At 38.4% G+C, this 14,096-nt stretch overlaps 1 long non-coding RNA gene and 1 pseudogene across 1 annotated transcript in view; one reads left to right on the forward strand and one right to left on the reverse strand.

Annotated features, from left to right (window-relative positions):
- Nucleotides 1–72, forward strand: part of LOC148719127 (uncharacterized) — a 526-nt gene extending 454 nt beyond the window's left edge. The window contains exon 2 of the long non-coding RNA XR_015994172.1: nucleotides 1–72. This exon is cut by the window's left edge and continues 247 nt beyond it. This is a non-coding gene — a long non-coding RNA (uncharacterized LOC148719127).
- LOC111347050 (natural resistance-associated macrophage protein 2-like) overlaps nucleotides 1–14,096 on the reverse strand; it is a 118,037-nt pseudogene that overhangs the window by 10,230 nt on the left and 93,711 nt on the right.

Here is a 14,096-nt window from a genome sequence, read left to right on the forward strand (position 1 = left end):
GATTAATTAGTTTCGACTGGAATAATATCAACATCTTTCGTGTTTAATAAACCCGATTTCAAAACATTTCCATTACTGACTCAATACAAGAAGATTGTTGACCCTTAAGAAATCACGTCAATGATAATTAGTGTTTTTGTCGACGGAAACAGATGTATTTTTTTTTACAGCTGAAGTCAGTTGACATTTCTAGCTTTCAGTCGAAAACTATGGCCTTCCTTTCTGCAACTAGGTTACGATAAAACGACATCTTTTCCGAATTATATGTCCGTAAATGTTCCAGAATATCTTTCAAGATCTTGATTCATCTCCATAAAATATAAACATCAAAGTTTGCTTAAGGGTAATGACGCAGTTCAGAAATAGCTCGTCATTGTTTCACTCCGCTTTTTGTTGTGTCCCTGAAGGAAGCCGCTAGGTTGTTTGTTTGTCATCCCACAACGTAATGAGTGTAGTCTCACTATTTAAAAAACAGTGCTATTGTTTCTTCACGAGCAGCAAGTTGATTTAAATTGACCCTTTCTTGTCCTGAGGTTTAACCACTAACCATTAATACCATTTCGGCAGGAACACTCCGAGGAATCGGAAAGTTTGTTTTTGAAAATCAAGATCAAAATCTTATAATTAAACTCTATATTCTGCTTTATGGCTGGAAAAGATTCTTTTTTTCTAGTTGGGTACCTACTCAAGACCGTCGAAATCGTAATTTTTTTTCTCTTTCGGGAAAGTGAAATTAAATGCTGTCACATTCAATTACTTCCGAACTTTCTTCAAGTGTATCATTCTTGGTGGGGAGTGTAACGTTATTTCTTATTAATAAATAAAGGCTGATTGTTTCTAAAGAAACTGTTTGGGGCTGCGTGGGTGGAGGTAACGAAATAATTTGAATATATCAACAAAGTTGAAATGATAAATTGGCCACCGTTACGATTATAAAAGCTGACGTTTCGAGCGTCAGCCCTTCGTTGAACTTCATATATTCATCATATCTGATTTATCATCACGGGTTTATTACGAATGAACTTAACGGCCTGCTCCCAGTTGGCTTGTTAGCTCAATTGGTAGAGCGCTGCACTAGTATCGCAGAGGTCAGTGGTTCTGATTTTCGCTATTGCATAAATAGCGCATTCTACTGCGAGGATCGTGCATCATACGTATCTATAACCGCAGTTTAAAATATATGAACTTCATATATTCATCATAACTGGAAATCATGTTTCCGAAGACCTAATTTTCAAAATCTTGGACCCCTCAGAAGGGGAACAATTCGATCTCCAAACCCCCCTTGATCTAAATCCTGGATCCGCCCTATTTACATTGTTACCTCCACCGACGCAGCACCACAGTTTCTTTAGAAACTTATACCCCATGCAAACAGAGATTGGTTGGTGTTTGTCTAACTCTGAAAATTGTTTGGAATACACCAGACGCGTTATTCCAAGCACCAAGCTAATGTGATCCAAAAACAAAATCATTGTTTATTAAGCACTGCACTCTCACGTCGATTTAACATATTTATTCAGTTAGAAGCCCAGCGGTTTGTACATAAATTAAAGCTAGAGTTAAGCGAAATTTGAGCCAAAGAGAGGGGGTTCAGCTTATAGTCAAGAGTTTTCGAAAAAAAAAAAGAAGATTTAGTGCATTTGAACAACACCAAATGGACATGTTTTCATTTAGAAACCGAGCTAAGTCGAGAGCGCGAATGGACAGAAGTCCGAACAGCTTTGGGGTCTCATCCTTGTTAAAATCCTCGACAATTGCAAGGAGTAGCCCTGTCGCTGTCTTCTCTTGTTGATATATAGGAACAAGCAATTAAAACTATACGATGCTCTGGGTAGATTTCGCAAACCGGAACAACTAGTTGTACCTTTCGTTACACAAAACTACTGTATCACATTTAAGTGTTCACTCAATCTTGGTGACATTTTGATTGGTTAAGGTATCCTCTTCATGAAAATTAAAGGCGGGCTTTCGGACCCAGAAAATGTTTCCTTTTCCCTTGAATAAAGGTGACAAAAATTTGTGAATTACGTTGAATGAAGGTGTAACTGTAACTGAACTGTACAACCGCTTGGCCGTGGAAGGTCTGGGTAAGAGATTAGGTTCCAGTGACAAAAATTTGTGAATTACGTTGAATGAAGGTGTAACTATAACTGAACTGTACAACCGCTTGGCCGTGGAAGGTCTGGGTAAGAGATTAGGTTCCAGTGACAAACATTTGTGAATTACGTTGAATGAAGGTGTAACTATAACTGAACTGTACAACCGCTTGGCCGTGGAAGGTCTGCGTACAAGATTAGGTTTCTCCTATACAGAAGTGTCGTTTCGATAAACTAACGAATACAAACGTTTTATTAACATTTCTCCGGGACCAAACTTGTTTTCCCTGAATGAAGGTGTTCCCAAATCAATGGTGTTCTTTCCACGGCAGAACGGTAAATGTAAATGCAAATACGTATGATGCACGATCCTCGCAGTAGATAGCGCTATTTAAGCAATAGCGAAAATCAGACCTGAAAAAAATCAAGCCTGTACGAGATTCGAACTACTGACCTTTGCGATACTAGTGCAGCGCTCTATCAATTGAGCCAACAAGCCAACTGGGAGGAGGCCGTTAAGTTGATTCGTAATAAACCCGTGAAAGTGATAAATCAGATACAATGAAAATATATGAATATCATATATTTTCATTGTATCTGAAAATGCAAATGTTTCTGAAGAATGAAAACCAACTCTCTTGAGCCCTTTTAAAATGTCTGGATATTTAGAGTTCACCCAATTTTGCTTGAGAAGAATGGAACGTTCTTTTATTCAACACAGAGGTATCCATCTACTAACTTTACATAAATTGAACATTTTTCTAAAACCGAACTTGTGGCCCCCATCCCTCCCTTTCCCCTCTCGGATAGGCGTCCCAAAGAAGAAGTCTCAAAGGTATTGTAGTTGGAACGTTTTGAGCTCTTTCGTGAATTGCCTTTATTCAACATACATTAGAATTTAGTAAAAAACATATTTCACCTTGTCTTTACGGCTAAGTCGTTCTTACTAAGAACGGATCTTCTTACTGTAGCCTTCACGATCGAGGACCGGTAGAAGGATTCAATTGCAAGGCAACACTTGTCGGTAATTTTGTCCGTTCTGTTACTTGGTTAAAAAAATATCCTATTCACCATTCAATTACGTATTCGTTTTTTCATTGTTTGTCACAAAGCTGTTCATATCATTTATAACACTACTTAACATGGTCTACAAAATCTCTCTCTTACTTTTAAACTTAAAAAAACAGTGCCTAGCTTCATCGTGAAATAACATGTATCAGGTCTTTTCAAAAACTGCCAGAAACAAAATAAAAACAAATCGCAGTTTCACGGGTACTCTTTTTTTCTACCTATTTCCTGATAAATATCGTCGTTCATTTACAAATCCCGCATGTTGAAGTGAGCGTATCTTTTACACAATGAGCGTCATTTAGGAAAGGGAGGAGGGGAAACAAACCAGTCAAACGTCAGCGCATGTGCAAACGCTGTCATAGCAAGGCGCAACTCTTGGCGCATGTTTTGGGGCTGCTATAACCAGGTTGCCCCTAAAGAGTTAGAACCAAACACACTCGCCATTAAGTCGAGGTGTTTACACGTGTATAACCTTTCTTTTTAAATGCTGAAAACAAACAAAATGGCACATGAACAGAAGCAGTTTAGCTGTCGTTCTTATCAAAAGCTTACGAAAGTAACACATTTTGGTAAGTACTTGGTGTGATCCTTAATGTATGTTAATGTGTGCAAATGACCCAGTATTCCCACATGTTCTTAATTATGTATTGATGCATGTATGAAGGATTTCACCAAGTACCTACCCACATTCTACGCCGTGCTGCTGGCCAATTGAACGTACGCGCTCATGAAACTCCAGATACGTAATCAGTGATTTGAGGCTAGTGTTTAAAATATCTTATAAACATAAAAATTGACGATCGTTTAATTCCAGAAATTTACTGCAGTAAATCTTGAAAAAATAGTTAACTTTCTATTGAATGGAATATCAAAACACCATTTTCATACCTTGATGAAATCCATGAAGGTGAACCCAAGCGCAAAATAAACTTAATATAATAAATCACGAAGCCATCATCATTATCATTTTGTCAGGCCCTTTCCATTCGCATTCTTATTAAACTTGAAAACGAACTCTCCTTTCTCCTAAATAGGAAAAAAAAAATTCTGCTGTTGCACATTTGAACTCTTTCCTCTCATCCACAACAAACTGCATACGACAGGGTAATGGGTTCCTGCATACGAGGAGTCGTCATATATGACGTACCTACTACACAACGTCATCCGTCCAAAGTGAGAGATGGGGGGAGAGATCTCTTCTTCAAGGGGGGGGGGGGCGTGTTTGAGTTAAGTAGGTACACCATAAAAACCATCCCATGGAGACTGTTGATAGGTCGGTAGCCCATATTATATTAGAACATAGCTAGCAGAGTCGCGCAATCAAATTCATTATACGTAAGCGTGCTCAAAATCCCGATAGTGCACGCTGATAGCGTCAGCAAATCCGACTTCGCCAGAAATTTTTTTTTCGCGCGAGCGGCCATTGCTAGTGCGGGGAAAAATAATACATTTCGCGACAACAATGGATACAAACAGAAACTCGGCCTGCTAGTCCGAAAACGAAGACAATGTTTCGACCTTTTCCCATGGGCTAGAGTTCTTAAATGAGGCAGAAAAAGAGAAAAACAAAGGAAAAGGAGACTCGGCATCAGTGCCGTTACGATTCGCTTCAACTGATATTGTTGTCCGTTTTTCGCGTCGCATTTGATGCACAATTCCACCGGCTATGTTCTAAAACAATTGGTTCATGCTTTCAGCTGTGCACTATCGAGTTATGGAGCACGTGGGAAGTTTGGAGAGCACTCAAGAAGCTAGAGTTGCCCTCGGCTATCGCCTCGGGCAACTCTTACGCTTCTTTCGTGCTCTCCAAACTTTCCGCGTGCTCCATAACTCGATAGTGCACGCTAAAGCATGAACCAATTGGTAATTGGTGATTGTTTTTACCGGATAAATGGTCGGAAAGCCAAATTGCAGACGATGGGCAACCCGAATTGATAAAGTCTCCTTTATCAATTCGGAAAAAAGGTCCGATGTCCGATAAAATACATATGTCATATTCAACTTTTTTTTTCGCGTAGTACCGCTGAGTATTTTTACAAGTTGTGCCGTATTTTCATGATTAACAACCCCCCGCGTGCATCCATCACTCGATGGGTGCACGCTGCACGCGTGTGGTGTAATCTATCGGCAACATATTTCTCCTGAACAATTTCAAACGTATTTCGATATGACAATACAATGACTAAGCTCTACTAATAAACCGATGTATGTCATGGGCGACTTCAACATTGATCACCTCAAATCTGAAACCTGTGATTTTTCTCATAACTTTCTGCTGTCCCTGCAAAGTTACTCCTTTTTTCCAGTAATTGACAAGCCTACAAAAGTCCATAATAATTCTGCCACACTTATTGACAATATTCTTAATAATAATAATAATAATAATAATAATAACGAATTTTTATACAGGATTGAAAACCCATCAGTGTGTAACACTGTTGTCCTTGGGGTCCTGTCAAAATAATAAATAAATAAATAAAATAAAACTTAACAAGATATAATCATTGATCTTAAGGTCTAGAAAAGCATACAATAAAATAAAATGCTCTGAAAAAGGATACCTATAACCACGTCTAGATCGAATTTAACTAAAATAATCTCGCAATTTGTTCTTAAATTTCAGTCTCGAATCTAACGACCTTAGTTCAGCAGGCAGGTTGTTGAAAGTCTTTGCTCCTTGGTAATAGAAGCTCTTTTTACCAAATTCTAAACGTACTTTGGGTAATTTCACTGATATACCGTTATTCCTAGTGGCCTTAGAATGAACCAGTCTTTCGAAGTAGTTCTTAAAGGGTGTGCAAACATTATTCAGGAGACAGTCGAAAACAAACAAACAGCTTTTACGCTTGATCAAATTGTTCACGGATGGGGGATTAAAAGAACTATTGCCAATAACTTTAAAGCCTCGTTGTTCGATGTTCTTTATCATTTCCTTTCGGTAATCCGGAAAGCTAAGACCAAGTGTTCCGCAATAGGTAAAAATAGGTGCGATCATAGTGTTATAGATCGATTCTGCACACTTTTGGTCGATCAAAGGACGAATTGATCGCAAGAGATTAATTCTGGTTGCAGCTTTTTTATAGATTCGGTCAAAATGTGATGCAAGGTTTAGTGATGAGTCAAGGTGAACACCTAAGTACTTATAGGTAGAGGTGTTATTGATGAGTGTCCCATTAACAGAAAGTTTAAGTTCCTTGTCTTGAAGGTTGATTCTTTTAGCTGTTCCAAATAACATAGACTCCGTCTTGTCCTTTTTTAGGTTAATGATCAGTTCGTTGTCTTTAAACCACTCGCACAGGTTATTCATATCCTCGCTAAGGCTTCTCTGTATAGTATCAATATCTTTAGAAGAGGTATAGATGACTGAATCGTCGCCGCATAAGTGATAATCTTCGAGTGTTGAAGCGGTTCATGTACATCGTTGAAAAAGATAATGAATAAGATAGGACCCAGGATACTTCCCTGAGGAACACCTGTGAGAATGGGTTGAGGTTCTGATAGCACGCCTTTATATTGGACAACTTGTGATCTGCAGAAAAGGTAATCAGTGAACCATGCGAGTTCTGTTCCACGAACTCCGTAAGTTGAAAGCTTGCTCAGGAGGCCAGAGTGACTGATGGTGTCAAACGCCTTTGATAGATCGATGAAAACACAGCCTGTCAGGTTACCATTCTCACCTTCTCTTCTGATAACATCGGTTAGATTAGTAACGGCCAGTTCAGTAGAGCGCATGCGACGGAAGCCGTACTGAAAATGAGAAAGTAGACCATTCTGTTCAAAATGAGCCATCAGCTGCTTAAATACCACTTTCTCCAGGATCTTTGACATTGAAGGAAGTATTGAAATAGGCCTATAATTGTCGATTTCGGCCATTGAACCAGATTTAAAAAGTGGTACAATTTTAGCCGCTTTCCAGTCAGTAGGTATAGACCCTGTTGCGAGAGACAGGTTAATTATATGCGTGAGAGGCTTGGCTATTATATCAGCAGAGTCCTTTAACATTCCAGAAGGAAAGTTGTCAAGGCCAGAGGACTTATTTCTCTTAAGGCTCTTTAATGCATTAAAGACAACCTTATCCGAGACTGATCTAAACTCAAAGTTCTCTAGCGGCTGCTGAGTGTCTATTGTAAGGGGCCTTTTCCAGACAAAATTACAAAGAGGGAAGATCTTTCTTTTTAGAGATCCCGCAACATCAGTGAAGAATTTGCAGAACAAATTTGCAATAACCTCTTTGTCGGTTTCTACTGCTCCATTAACGAGAAAAGCTGCTCCTGGTTCCTTTGTAGACCTTGTAGGGTATAGTTTTTTAATAGCTGACCAAAATTTGTTAGGTGAACCCACAGTCTCCTCTAAGAGTTCACGGTGATACCTGCTTTTGCAATTTTTTACCATACCGTTAACTTTGTTTCGTTGGCGCTTGTACGAAGACCAGTCAATTTCACGATTTGTCTTTCTCGCTTTTCTCAAAAGCTGATCTTTGGTATTCATTTCTTGCTTTACCTTCTGTGTAAGCCATGGGCAGAGTTTCCCTTTGATCCTCTTCTTTATAGCTGGCGCATGCTTATCAATACATTTTTTCAGAATGGCTTTCAAAACAGACCATGCTTCATTAACACAGGAGGATTTAAAGACAGGTGTGAGACTATTGGACCGTAAATCATTGCAAAAGGATATAGGATCATAATTAGCATAGTTTCGACAGGTGATGGTTCTTGGCTGGAATTTATGGTTATGCAGCTTCCGGACACAACCAATCATATCATGGTCACTTAAGCCGGCGGGAATGGTTTTAACACTATAAACATTCTGAGGGCGATTTGTGTAAATCACATCTAGCAGTGTTTTTGAATCTTGCGTTACCCTCGTGGGATCCTTGATTAGCTGTTTAAGGCCAAAAGACAATAGCATTGCCTTCAGTTCTTTGTTGTCTGAGCTTACCAAATAATTGCAGTTGATATCGCCTGTCAAAATGCATTCTTTGTTTTCAGATGATACAGCAGAAAGCATCGACTCCAGTTTATTTTCAAAATCTACACAAAGATGCTTTGAAGAACTCGGGGGGCGATAAATAAAACCAATAAGGATACCCTTAGATTTTGGAAATAGAATTTCTATCCAGATACATTCGATCCCATCGCGTTCCAGGTCTAGTCTTCTATGAAAGGGGACAGAAGAGGAGATATAAACTCCCACACCTCCACCTTTGCCTGTTTTCCTCGGTCTATTAATGAACGTATAGCCATCCAGTTGAACTTGAGCCTCTTCACTGTCCGATAGATGAGTCTCACTGAGGGATATGATGTCTATATGCTTGGAATGATCGATCATTTGGCATAGACTATCCTTATTCGCCACGAGGCCTCTGATATTTTGATGAATAATTTTAAGCCCATTTTTCGTTGACAAATCCCGAAGATCAGACAGGATGTTATGTGAACTAGAGGAGCCAACAGAATTGGCTTTAAACTCTCCTTCTTAACAGAATTGGCTTTAAACTCTCCAGCGGCAACATTGTCTCAGATATAAGTGATCACTACTCTCAATTTTGCATCATCCATTCTCCATCTTTAAAATCTCGCTATCAGGGGACTAAAATCCGTGACTATTCGAGATTCTCGGAAGAAAACTTTATTAGTGATATTTCTCAAACTGACTGGACCGGTTTGATCTCTAATGGCTCTATTGACAAACGCTTTTCTTCGTTCTACAAAAAACTGAATAAACTTGTTAATAGACATGCTCCTCTCAAAATTGTATCAAAACGCAAGGCCAAGCAACTATCTAAACCGTGGATAACTAGAGGTTTACGTAGATCAATAAAAATAAAGAACGATCTCTTTTACTCTGGTGATATGGCTACATACAAGCTGTACAGGAACACAATTTTAAGCCTTACTCGCCAGAGTAAAAGACTTTACTATCAATCCTATTTTAGTAGAAACCTAAATAATATGAAAAAAACTTGGGAGGGGATTAACACTTTAATTCATAAGCACAAAAAGACTAAGCTCGTATCGTTGCTCCAGCTTCCAGACAACCGGGTTACAACACAAAACCAATCAGAAATAGCTAATGCATTGAATTATCATTTCGCATCTGTCGGACCTAAACTTGCAAATAGCATACCATTATCCACCAGGGACTTTAAGGATTACCTAGGGAATTCAAATTACACCAACCATCTCTTTCTTCTTTGACGCTGTCACATCTACTGAAATTGAAGTGGCAATTTTGAGTACTCCATCAAAAAAAACCTACGGACTTTATTCATGTCCAGTTCGTCTTTTAAAGTCCGCACGTCAAGCTATATCTCATACCCTAGCTGGACATAATGAACATGTCCATTTCAACTGGTATCTATCCCCACAAATTAAAGCACGCTATAGTAATTCCAATCTATAAAGCGGATGATGAAACTGACCCAAACAATTATCGCCCAATATCGTTACTGTCCGTGTTTAATAGAATATTCGAAAAACTAGTGTACAAACGCCTAAATTCTTTTATAAATGAGAATGATATATTTTTTACATCGCAATATGGATTTAGAGAGAACAGCTCCACTCAACATGCAATTCTGGATATTCTAAATACAATTCAAAACAACATTGATAAAAAATTATATTCCTGTGGCATTTTCATTGACTTAAAAAAGGCCTTCGACACGGTTGATCACTCGATTTTGTTGCATAAATTTCACCATTATGGAATTAGAGGATTGATTAATGACTGGTTCTCGTCATACTTGTCTGTCAGGATGCAATCAACCCAAATCGGTTCTATTGTCTCTAGCAAAGACAGAATAGTGTGTGGAGTCCCTCAAGGTTCTGTACTTGGTCCGCTTCTTTTCTTAATTTATGTCAATGACATGCATCGTTCCTCTAAAAAGTTTGACTTTTACCTATTTGCTGATGATACCAGTTTACTATATGCAGAAAAAGAACTAAACAAACTTGAAGTTCTCGTCAATGAAGAGTTATTAAAGTTGTGTGAATGGCTGAATTCAAATAAATTCTCTCTTAACGTATCTAAATCTAATTTTGTTACTTTTCATCCTTATCAACAAACTATACCGAGAAGTAAACCTTAAAATACTTGATAATAATTCGGAGCAATTGGTATCTCTTGAACGTAAGACATATGTTAAATACCTAGGTGTTCTAATTGACGGTAATCTCTCCTGGAAGCACCATATTAACTATATTTCCACGAAAATAAGCAAAGGTATCGGTATTGTTGCAAGGCTAAGACACTTAAGCTTGGTACCGCTCACTACTCTTATAAACATTTACCGCTCGCTCATTGAGCTGTATATTTCCTGTGGTCTCGTTGCTTGGGGCCAAGCCGCGAATACTCACCTAAAGAAAATCGTTATTTTACAAAAGCGGGTTCTTCGTCTAATGTACTTTTCCGATTATACATCTCACAGTGCTCCTCTTTTTAGTCGTTCGGGAATTCTACCGATAAAAATGCTTTACTTCAAATTGGTTGCCTCTCTGTTACATGACATCAAAAATCGCTGTGCTCCTCCCAATATTTCTGAACTTTTTACTCACTCTGAACAGGTTCATTCCTACTCTACTCGTTTCTCAGTAGCTGGAAGCTTTTATATAAAACAGGCGAGAACAAATCATCAGTTGTTTTCCTTTTCTAGAGTTGGTGCGAAAATATGGAATGGCATCCCCCCTGAGTTTCGTAAGCTAAGGAAAGCACCTTTTAAACGTGAGCTAACTCACTTGCTTTTGAAAATTCTTGAAATTGAGGAGATGAATGTTGACTTGCGCTACCTTGACCTTTCTAGCTTATATTTGTATTTCAGCTGATTAGCTTTCTCTTTGACCTGTTAAAAACTCCCTAGTGTGACTGGCCCAGTTAAAACCTTTAACATGATTATCACTACTATTATTTATTATTTATTTTTATTTGCTCATTTATTTATTTATTTTCATTGTTGCGTGTGTGTGTGCGTGTGTGTGTGTGTGTGTGTGTGTGTGTGTGTGTGCGTGCGTCCGTATGTGTGAGAGCCTATACAGTGTCTGTTTAGGTAGCCCGCCTAGAATAGCTTTGCTAACTGCCGGCTACAAAAGCCTTTATTTCTTTAATTTTTTTTTAAAAAAAAAAGTCAATTTGAGTTTTTTTTTTTAGTTTTTTTGCACGCTAACCATTTCTTAAGTGAACTGAGAAGACTAAAATTGATGAGGATCAATATAAAAGAAAACTTCAGTTTAAAACCAGGGCATAGAAATCCAAGTACTAGATACCAACCAATAACAAAAGAAAAGTGACGTAGAAAAGAAGGTACAATCCAACTAGAATATACGTTACGTGGTACTTCAGACTGAAAAACAACAGAGAAAATGACAGCAGAAAAGCATTAGAGCGACAGGCAAAGATCTGGAACAAATAGCACATTTAGAATCAACGAAACCCAACCGATCGTCCAGCAAGAACTGAGCTCCAAGCTTACAAATTTCAAAGTTGGCCTGCTATTTGATATAATTTTTCGAGAATTTTCAAAACAGTGTAGGATAAAAAAGGCTATTTTGGGCAAATAATTCGCAATAAGCGGACTTCTCTTCAGTTTGCCTGGAAGTTAATATTACGCAAGTCGTAAATGAGATAAATATTAATATCATAGAGATGGGTCAAATCAGAACTCACCACATACTCTGCGACAAAAAAACGATATTGATCCCTATAACTACAACGGATAAAATCCACGCTACACCTTGCATCACCCCAGGGATGAAAACAACAGGACGACAATTAAATGGATTTTAATAAAAAACTAGAAGAGCCAAAAAGAAATACAGTCCAAATGGTATCCAATGATAAAAGTTGCTAAATGTCTTATTCTATGCTCTCAGTTTGTTTGTTTATGACGAACGAGAGAAAAAGTGACGCATTTTCGTGCGCTTATTTCCTAATTACCTCCACAAACCAAGAAACCGCAAAGCTTAATTTAAAAAAAGGATTGGCTATAATTGTTCTCATTTAAAACGCTGGTACAAGTCAGTCAGCATTGACCCAATTCCTTCAAAATTTAAAATACCACCATCTCGGCAAAAACAACACGGACGTTGGAGGGTAACCACACTAAGGCCGAATTAGCTGCCACATATTTTCCTTTCAATTACTTACGAGAACTCAGAGTTTCATCAAAGTAACACCCTCCGGATGATAGGCTTGTCTCACCACCTCGTGCTGGATAGTGTACTGAGAACAATTTTTGCGCCCCACGTTACACTTACAAGTAAATTTTCCACAGCATTTATTAACGAGTTGCCCTCAAGGCCGCGCTGTAGATTAGAGCCTACGGGATCTTTTACACGGTGGAAATGGTACAGCATAGTATTCACCAACGCATAGAAACAATACAACTTAGAGACAGTTTAGCATACCTTCCATTCTTAAACGTTCCCATAATAGATTTATATCCCGTAAAATTCAACACAGGAATCAGAGAAAAAGGGAGCTGGCAAGATAAGAAAGAGTCCTCAGCTTAACAAAGTTCACGAGCGTCATTCAATAGTTGGAAACATTTTTGACTGCCATCGGTGCTTCTACTTATTAAAAGATTCCGGTTCTGCGATTTACTCATCAGAAACCTAGATGCTGAATCACTTTCTTTTTTCTCCAAACCAAACAAAAGTTGCTACCGAAACCACGTCACCGTTCAACCATTTCATCCCTAAGATCTCAAAAGAAGTTCTCTTTAATATCTACCTCACAACTCTTATGATATTAGTTCGGAAAATTTGATATTGGATCAACTAATAAATCCCTATTGATATTTGTCTTTATTCTCATCACTAGTCTGCTTCATACTGTACTGATATTGTAAGGAGAAATTCTGTCTTGGTCACTCAGTGGCAGTTCAAAGGTTAAACATGGTTTTTCTGACCCTTGTGTTTTCAATTGTAGTGGAGTTCTTTTCCATCCGTAAGTATCCTTGACGTAGGTTTTCTACCCTGACAAAGCAACAATTTAAAGGTTTCCTTCATGGTAAGATTGATAATATCGCAAATGCGGCTCGAAACTATCTCAACCACAACTTACCTGGAAACCAAACTCTGTAGCATATTAAGGAAATCATTCCAGTCCTTAAAAGCCACAATAAGGGTTGGAGCAATGGCGATCGATCTGGTAAATAGCACTCGCTTCCATCTTTCCCAAGAGATCTTCAAGAATCCCTGCAGTGCATAAATCAAATCGAAAGATTTTCTCTTCTTAAGGAATTATCAACAATGGTTGACATGCGGGCAAGCACAAGTTATTCCAAGTTTAATGTGGTAAAAATCGCTTCCTACCTCCATAGCAAACTGGAAAAAAAAATGATGCCATTAGCTTTAAGCAGAAGAAGGCGAGAGCAAATTCAACGAAAGAGCCCTTAAGATGAGTTCCAATTGAAGGTCCAAGGTTATTGAAGGAATCGTTTGGTTTTTCTTGACTTCGCCATGTGATTGGTTGAAAAAACTGACGCCAACCCCACAACCAAACAGATCAAAAAAATAACACCTACTGCAACAGGGTCATTCGCTTTTTCCCGCGCTTAATAGCAGTTTATTCGTTTAAACTTTCTTTTTGATAATTGATTGGCTCCATGAGAAATTTTCTTACCTGTGATTGTCAAAAGCGCAGTTATCCTAAATATGATCTATTTTTAGATCAAAAGGACGATATTTTTTGAGGATTGACCACATTGACGGTAACCTTTCTGAGTGCTTACTCTAACGCTCAAGAGACACGATGGAGACTTTCACCTTTCCTTTGTGCGCCATGCTAAGTATAAAGCTCCAAAAACAAACAGACAAACTAAAAAAACGCAAACGTGTTTTATTCTTTTATGAATCAAATGCTCGCCCTCATAGTGCCTCCCGGTTAGCTCAGTTGGTTAGAGCGCCGGATTCTCGCACGAGATTAACG

The sequence above is a fragment of the Stylophora pistillata genome, chromosome 12, assembly GCF_964205215.1.
Source record: "Stylophora pistillata chromosome 12, jaStyPist1.2, whole genome shotgun sequence".
Lineage (NCBI taxonomy): Eukaryota > Metazoa > Cnidaria > Anthozoa > Scleractinia > Pocilloporidae > Stylophora > Stylophora pistillata.